Raw genomic sequence first — 9496 nt, 5'->3', positions numbered from 1 at the left:
CCATGGTGGGTATGGAGCACACTCCTGAGTGTCCCTGGGTTCAATCACTAATGGAGAAGGAGGAGGAGGGGAGGGAGGGAGGGACATCAGGAGTAAACCCTAATATAAACAGTGGACTCCAGGTGATAATGATGTGTCAAAGTAATTTCATCTATTTAACAAACTGTACTGTTCTTGTGTGGAGATGTTGGTAGTTGGAAAAGCTATGCATGTAGTGGTAGGCTGCTATAGTTTGGACTTTGAATGTCTCCCAAAGGCCCATGTGTTGAAGGCTTGATTCCCAGCCTGCATTGATATTGGGAGGTCGTGGAATATGTGGCGGGGTGCCGCAGTCTGGCTGGGCACAATTTAGGAGCCACCTATCAAGCAGAAATGAACTTTATTTTTAGAACACACACGACAGGAGCTCTTCAGGAATTCCCTAAGAACCCAACTGCCACCACAGATTTCCCAGGAGCCTCTCAACCCCCTACTCCTCCTGCTCTTAAGGCCGATTGGCTGGGTCGCATGGGCGGAGCCAAAAGAGTCCCCCAATGAGCAGCTCCGTGGTCTGAAAGGGCAGGGAAACAGCCCAATGAGCATCACCACAGAGAAGCCAATCAGCTGGCAGCTGGAAGTTTGCTGGGGCCACAAGAGCCAATCAGCTGGAAGTTTGCTGGGGCCCCTTCACTGTGGCTCTCAACAATGGGTGGGTTTAATGGAAGGAAGTTAGATCATGAAGATTTGCCCTTAAGGGGGATAGTGGAACCCCAGTCTCTGCCTCTCTTTCTCTCTCTTCTTCCTGGCCATCATGAAGGGACTCCTACCATGATGTATTTGGCCACCACAGACCCAAAGTGACAGCACTGAGACACCAGGAACTGAAACCTCTGAACTTATGAGCCAAAATAAACCTTTTTTTTTTTTCTAGCTAGGTTAATTATCTACAGTTATGGAAATCTGACTCACACAGAGAGGGCAGCATATGGGAAATCTCTGTACTTTCTGCTCAGTTTTACTGTGAACCTAAAACTGCTTAAAAATATAAAATCTAGTTCTTAAAGGGGGGGGATCTGAATGTTTAACCCTGGGTCTTCCTAAAGAGTCACAGGATGTCAGCACAATTGCATAACTGTAGAGCGGCAGCAATATATATCCTCTTAAGTGCTGTTACAGATCAACATGCTAAAGATGGTGGTACCCTAAAGTCTACAAGGTGTCTTTGATATGGGAAGTGTTATGGTTTGGATCTCAAATGTCTCCCAAAGGCCCATATGCTAAAGACTTGTCACCAGCCTGCGGTGCTATCAGGTAGTGGTAGGACCTTTAGGAAGGAAGTTAGGTCATTGGTGGTGTGCCCTTGGAGGGGATATTGTTACCCTGATCCCTCTTTTCTCTCTCTTCCCCTGTTCTCCTTTCTCTTTTTGTTTTCTGGCCACTACAATGTGAACAGTCTTCCTCTACCACATGCTCCCTGCCAGGTACCATACCACCACAGCCCAAAGAAACAGGGCCAAGCAATCTTTGAAAACTCGAGTCAAAATAAGCCTTTCCTTCTTAGGTTAATTACCTCAGGTATTTTGTCACTACAAAAGAAAACTGACTATCACAGGGTACCCTAATAATGACGATATTGATTTTGGGACTCCTTGGAGGAGGCTACACACACAATAAAACCCAGCTCTACAAACAGAGGAAGGAGAAAATGAAACAAGTCTATGATTTGTGTAGATCGGAATTTCAAAATATATTAAACAATAATTTAGAGCATGAGAAAATCACTGACTGGCTTTTGTACTACATTACACTGTCTCTAAACTAGCTTCAAACACTAACATGCTAATTGGCTAGCATATCTCAGGTCCCTAGAGTATTAATATACTATAGAAAATCCCCTAGACTCCTGGAAACAGGCACATGCTGTCTATCCACCACAACATTCATGGTCACAACCTTCAGACTTTCTCTTGCTGCCTTGGGTATCCATAGTTTCAAAAATGGCTCACCCTATTGCTGCAGAAATTAAAATGTGGGCCTCACCAAATGGATACTTTAGAGGAGGATGCCAATTATTAAAGCAGTCTGGCATGATCTGTAGATATATTTTTTGGATGAGCACTATAAGGACTAGAAACCCTCATGGGCAATGAGCAGGCACTTGTGTGTGTATTTGTGTGTTTCAGTAAAACTTTATTCATGAAAATATGCAGCAAGCCAAAAAGCTAGCTCTGGCTTGGGGTATGTAGTTGGCAGACTCAAACTGTGGATCCATCCATGGCTAAATTAGGGAAAGTACAAATGGAATGAGGACCAAATCCAAAGATGCTCTAGAAAAAAGACTCTTTGACACATACACATTTATTTCTTAGATAACATACTGATGATATAAGCTTGCAGCACCCTTTGACTAATCCAGTGATTAGTCTTTTTTTTTCATTTAAAAAATATTTTTAATTGTCAACAGACCTTTATCTTATTTATTTATATGTGGTGCTGAGAGTTGAACCCAGTGCCTCACACGTGCTAGGCAAATGCTCTACCTCTGAGCTACAATCCCAGCCTTCATTCATATTTTTTAGACAGGATCTCACTATGTTCCCCAGGCTGGTCTTAAACTTGCCATCCTCCTGTTTCTCCTGCTTCAGCAGCCACGTAGCTGGGACCAGTGATTGCTCTCAAAGAAGCCCTAGGTTGGACTGGGTGTGTAGCTCAGTGGTAGAGTACCCTCACCAGACACCTAAAAGCAACAGGTATACCTGACCATGGACTGGAAACTCCGAAATCATAAGCCAAAATAAATCTTCTCTCTTTTTTTTTTGTGTGTGTGGAGTGTACCAGGGATTGAACTCAGGGGCACTCAACCATTGAGCCACATTAATAGACCTATTTTGTATTTTATTTAGAGACAGGGTCTCACTGAGTTGCTTAGAGCCTCACCATTGCTGAGGCAGGCTTTGAACTCTGATCCTCCTGACTCAGCCTCTCAAGCCACTGGGATTACAGGTGTGTGCCACTGCTTTTCTCTTGATAAGGTGATTATCTCAAGTATTTGTTATAGTGACAGAAAGCTGTCTAACACAAAACTTTGTGGCAATGCCACCAGCCCCCAGTCCTGACACTGTCAACTCTATTATCTGGGCTTTCTCAATGACCAAGTTTCCAGTAAGACCCTAAGGAGTTCCAGTCTCCTCTAAAATAATTTATACAGAGCAACCCAAATACTCAAGGTGTGGGATCCCTGTTCTATCCACGGAATTCCCACCATATACAACATGGAAAACAACATGCCCCAGACCCCAGCCACGACTTAAGACAATTGTCTTATAAACATGTGGCCCATTGGTTCCCCCATTCACTAAACAACTTGGGGTTTTTTTTGCCTTAATTGACACTTTTTCTCCAGGCCCCACTACATTTAAGGGAGAAACTCCCTGTGTTCCTGGGCATAACATTGAAGACAAACAAGTCTGCTGAGCCTGGTTGTCGTCACAACTTTGTTGAACTCCCGTGATTATGGCTCCCTCTCCTGTTGGGCTTCTCAGTATTTGGATGGACGCTCTAATAGGAATAAAAGCAAAGCTTTACCCCACACGGCTGACCTTCCCAAATGGGATCCTGAGGACCCCATAAGCCACTAAAATTGTTAATAAGGTGCAATATAAATTAAAACAGAAAATTCAAGAATTTAGACCATTACAAAAGATGAGTTAAGAGGAGTGATTTTCTCCAGTGTATCTTCAATTTAACTGTCCAATTTTTTCTCTTCTTTAACCTTAAAGAACAAATGTCATCTCATGGTTGATTGCTGCAACCTTCACCCAGTGGTTCATCAAGGTCCCAGCCCTAACATACCAAAACTGTGAAGGCCATTCAGTCTTCCACAAGCCAATATTTTGAGGTGATTGTTTGCTTACAATATTCTAAATAAGGCCTACTTCAACAACCTCTGCTTACATTCATTTTAAGTGTACAGCTCAGTGGCATTAAGTATATTCACCTTTAAAAAAAGTATATTCACCTTTGTCTATTTCTAGAACTTTTTCATCAACCCAAACTGAAACTCTGTTCCCATTAAACACTAAGTCCCATCCCCAAGGTCCTGGAAACCACAATTTCACTTTCTATCTCTACAAGTTAGGTTACTCTAAGTACCTCATATAAGTGGAATTATAGCATTTGTCCTCATACATCTGGCTTATTTCACTTAACATACTGTCATCTAGGTTCAATGCATACTCACATGTCAGAATTTCCTTCTTTTCCCTGTCCTACCTCATGCTTCTCTAAAAGGACAAAATGCATAGTTACCTGGTTGCCCTGGTTGCTACACCCATGCCAGCAGAATCTGGATGGGATCCAGTTGTCCCCATGTTTACATAGAGCATAGGAATGCTTCAAACTGCACTTATAGAGAAAGGTGGGCAATAGTTCCACATAAGATTCGGGGTCTTGGACTTCAGTTAAATTCTCAGGCGTCAAAAGGGCCACACATGTACTGCAGATCAAACTCGTGGTCTTATGTATGCTAGGCAAGCTCTACCACTGAGCTGCAGCAGCAACAAATTGGTCCAATATTGATTGGTAAGTGTTCATTGCCTCGGATTTAGCACCCTCTTTATGCTTATACTGCCCTCAACCTCTGGCTTTTCCTACCAGCTATGCCTACTTTGCAAAATAACCTGGGCCTTGGACCCCACATCCCTTGGGCAAACCCCAGCTGGGCAATACAGAGAGGTATTTCAGCAGGGCTTTTATGGGGTTTGGCTCAAGATGTTGCCACATACAACCTCTAGATGGCACCATGAGTCCATTTCTACCTTATCAGCAGACTGCTCAGTGTTCAATGAGGTCCTACTGACCCTTCTAAAATCACAAGGGAGTCCTATCACACAGGGGGCTGTAGTTTAAATGGAATGTCTTTTGTTGAGTCTCTAGAATGAATGTCTATGCACATACCTCAGTTCTCAAAATATACATCAGACCATTAATTTTTAAAAATGCTGGTCTATTTCCTGTGGGGATGTATGAAACAGGGCCCTTTAAGATCATTGCCTCCCTAATGCAATACCAAAACAGCGGTTTCTTCCATTATCCTCTGAACCCTCATGATCACTATCCAACTACAGTTAAAGGTTTCTGTGACTTCCTGACCACTGGATATCTCAAGGTTTGTTGTTCAATCCAATATCATTACAAACCCAGGGAGATCAAGGACCTCAACCTGATCATGTTGTGTTTTGTTGGTTTATTTGAGACACTGGAGATAGAACCCAGGATTCTTGACTAACTTCTTGGCAAACAACCACATGAGTGATCTGCGCATCTGGACTCATCCTGAGGATGACCTCTTTCAAAGATGATCCTTGTCCATCATCCATGCAGCAACTAGGCTCATCCCAGGTGGAATCACACATGATTCTATATCCCACATATCTTTGTCAAAGATTTCCCCATCTCTGCTCTCCCCACTTGTCCATCTCTTCCTCATGCTCCATGTTGGATTAATCTCTGTGTATTCATTTACTTGTTTTGGATTTCTCTCTTTCTCTTGCCCTTTCCCCACCAATCTTTCTCTCTGCTCCCCAGATCTCTACTCTCCTAATCCCAGCCTTGGCACACCACTGCCTCCTCAGGAGACTTCACCAATCATTTGCATGTAAACCTTTTTGAAGGAAGAGATTATATTTTACAACAAACTAATTGTTGCATGTTCCTTGCCTGTATATAAAATAGCCAATCCAACAAATTCAAATGAAACCTCAAGATAGCTCAACTTGATCCATCTATTTTGTTGGCCACATCTCCAAACCACCTTCCTAGTGGCTTCAAACCCTTAGTTGATTTAAACTCAAAATAGGCAAACAGAAAAAAAAAAAATCGTAAACCACACATTCTCCCATCTTTCACACAACAGAGACAAGAGCTTTATAAACCAACAGTCCATTTAAAGAGATCACCAAGTAGTTAGGACAGGAAACCAAAAGAACCCAGCCCCAGAAATCAAACAAGTACTCAAAAAGAATACAAAACAAATTCTCACTGTGCTACCCATGAACAAGAATCAAGTGCACAAGGCCAGGAGTGGCACCCACTTAGGGTCCCTGAATTTCCAGGCCAAAGTGGCACCCAGAGGTCTCCCAGAGTCGTCAAGTCCTGGATGAAGTAAATGGGGGATTAGAAAGTAAGTCCAATCCAGATCACATCAGGGCCCTGAAACTGCAGGGAAATGTACAAGACACATAAGGAGATGACTTTATTTAGGGTGAATCTTGGAAGAGATGTGGGGCACAGTGGTCCCTCAGGGTTCACCCTTTCTCATAATGTCAAAGAATGGAGGTTTCTCAACCATAGATACTATCAGTCTGCCTCAGTGATTCAGTGTTTGGAGGATTGTTTGTAAGTTTCCACTGTGTATGTGTCTGTCTCCATGTATCTGTGTCTTTTGTAGTGTGTGTATACATTAGGTATATTATGTATGTGTGTCTGTCCATCTGTCTGTCTTGATGTTTCTGTAGATATGACACAGTGTGATATGCTGCACAGTGGGTATCTATCTCCTATCTATCTACTTATTTCGTTGGGTCCATGGTTTCAGTGCATCCTGTTGCATGTGTTACTCTTTGGTACTGTGTGTGTGTGTGTGTCTGTCTCTCTCTCTCTCTCTCTCTCTCTCTGTATTTCTGTGGGACAGGTAGTTGTCTATATGTGTTACAAGATGCATATGCTTCAATGTATTGGTGGTGACGGTGGTAGTGGTGGTGGTAGTGGTGGTGATGGTGGTGTATGTGTGAGTCCAGTGAAGGCTGTTTATTGTTGTAAAGTGGGAGCCTCTTGGTGTCTCTGTGTCAGATGTGGTGGTGGTGTGGTATGTGTGTGTGTACGTGTTTTACAGATGTTCTTCTGTGAGTGTGGTGGAGTACAGTATGTGTGTGGATGCTTTGTCTGGTAATGTGCCCATACGTTGCAGAGAGTGTGTTTGGTGACTGTGTTGTGATGTGCTTTCTCATATTTCTATGTCTGGTGGAGGATGTGTGTTTGCAGGATGAGTATTTGCCTCTTTTTTCAGTGTGTCATGGATTGTGTGTATGTCTGTGTGCATTTTTCAGAGAATGTCTCTGTGTCTCAGTGTATCAGATTATGAATGTATCTGTCATACATATCTGCTTCTGATTTTCTTTGTGTCTGGTGAAAGTGTGTGTGTGTATGTGAGTGTGTGTGTGTATGTGTGTGTGTGTGTGTGTGACAGTATCTGTCTCTATGTTCCTATGTCTAATGGATGTTTTTGTACCACAGTGTGTGTATTTTTTCTATTTCAGTGAGTTGTATATGTGTTTTGCAGGCTGAGAGTTCTCTATATTACTGTAGGTGGACTGGACATGTTGCATTGTGTCTCTCTGGATGCGTGTGTGCAGTGTTGAAATGCTTCTATGAGTTGTGAATTGTGCATCTCTGTTAGAGAGTGGGTGTCCATTTCTGTCTAGTGGAGAATTGTGTGTCTAGGTACTTCTGTGTGTCAGGGAGTGTTGTGCACTGGCAAGTGCTTGTCTCTATTTTAGGGGGGTCCAATTGTGTGGGGGGTACTTGTTGCCTGGTGTATCTGTCCCTGTTTCTGGGTTCTGGTGCCTTGTGTAGCATGCGTGTGACTTTCAGGTTGAGTGCTTGAGTTGATATTTCTGTGTGTCCAGTGGTAAATGTGCATTTTTCAGGACAAGCAGCTGCTGGTTTGGCTGTGTGCATGTGCACAGCCTGGACCCTTTGTGTAACATGTGCCGTGTCCCTGCTGGAAACCAGACTGGGCCTAGGCCCTTTTCCAGTCCCCACATTCCTTTGTGCTCTGTGCTACAAAAAAATATTTGCATTTTCCACGACTCATAATTTTTCTTCCTCAATCGCTACCAGATGTGGGTCCTGTGGTCCCCATCCCCATGGCAACGGAGGTTCCAGCAGCCGCGGTTCTCTTTTGTGGCGCCTGCCCTGGGAGCTGGCACTCCTGCAAGCCCCAAGGGGGTGGGGAGGAGCCTATTGCAGTGAGGGCTGAAGACAGTTGAGGGGAACTTCCTGGGGGGCAAGGAGCAGGGGCTGCCCACTGGAAGGGGAGAGGTCCCTGCTCTGTGAGGTGCCTACAGAAGGGCTCCTGTATATTGGTCCTCAGATGCTTGGAGGCTCCTAGGGCAAGCAGAAGAGAGAGACCCCAGAGAAGTCTAATCACTGACTTAGACTTCTCTAAGTCTAGACTTAGAGACTTAGACTTCTCTAAGCATGATCTCGTTTCCCCAGATCATGCTAGTTCAGGCTAGAGGGGAGGGAGAGCTTGAGATAGGGGTTGGGAGGTCAGAGAGCGGCAGGGTGCTCAGCATTATGGTTCTGGTTGAGGGCACAGCATAGGCAAGAGTGTGACCTAAACTACTGCCCTGCCCCCCTCTCACAGTCACTGTCCTGTCCTTGCTGGGCCCCACTGGGCATTTGTCCTCTCTGGTCAACTTTGAGCCTGTGTTTTCAACCCCAGCAGCCAGCATGACCTGGTGCCTGAATGGGTCAGAGGCCAGCTAGCTTCAGGCCACAGCTGGGCTGGTGTCCAGCTGGACTGAAGGAAGCATTGTGGCCCAGAGACAGGGAGCCTGCATTCCACGTGCGGCCTGACCAGGTCAGACACAAGAACAGTGTGCCCATTAGCTGCTCTGGATACACGCTGGTGGCAGGAGGCCATCTCTGTTCAGGTGGCTGAGCCCCTATATGGGTGACCAGAGTTGACTTCAATGTGGTATCTGGACAAAGGGCAAGAGTACTGCCAGAGAAAGATCCCTGCCAGCGTTGGATGAAGCCTCCTGTGGGCTGCAGGGTGGGTTCAGGGAGTTGGTTGGAAGACCTTGGCAGAATAAGAAGCCTCTGAGCTGGGCATCAAAAAATGGGGGAGAACAGGAAGAGGCCTGCTAGACAGAGGCAGGGAGATGAGAGGAATCCAGAGAGACATAACTTTTGAAACTTAGGGAACACAGTAGGAACTATGGAAAAGTCAGGGTCTGTGGCTCAGGAAGGCCACCTAGAAGGCTTGCGTGGAGCAGTGAAGGTGTTGGGGGACAAATTGTTCCAGATGGAAGGCCAGGCCAGCAGGCAGAGGTCAGGAGCTCTGGGCCAGACAGCCGCCCCTCCAGCTCCCCACCACCTCTCAGGGTGGGTGGGGCAAGCGGGTGAGTTGTTTCCGGCTGAGGACAAGGAGCCCATTGAGGCGGACAGCAGGGCTCTATACAGCAGCAGACTGTCGTTTGTGCCAGAGGAGGCCCTGCTGGAGGCTGCATTAGCAGCCCACTAGCCCCTTGGCCCCAGCCTCTGGAGCACCGCAAACATCTCTGACCTTCAAGTTTAATAGCATAGGTCCGTAGAAAAGGCACGGATCAGAGGCAAGCCCTGTGATCTGACCAGTCAAGACACATACCCCATCTGTCTCTGGAGACGCACACCTTGGCTCCAAGGCTTAGCTTAGGTGGAGGGGATCCTGCCAGTGTGAGTGCAGGCTAAA

Source organism: Urocitellus parryii, chromosome 3 (genome assembly GCF_045843805.1).
Source record: "Urocitellus parryii isolate mUroPar1 chromosome 3, mUroPar1.hap1, whole genome shotgun sequence".
NCBI classification, from domain to species: domain Eukaryota; kingdom Metazoa; phylum Chordata; class Mammalia; order Rodentia; family Sciuridae; genus Urocitellus; species Urocitellus parryii.
Note: the sequence above shows the minus strand (reverse complement) of the source record.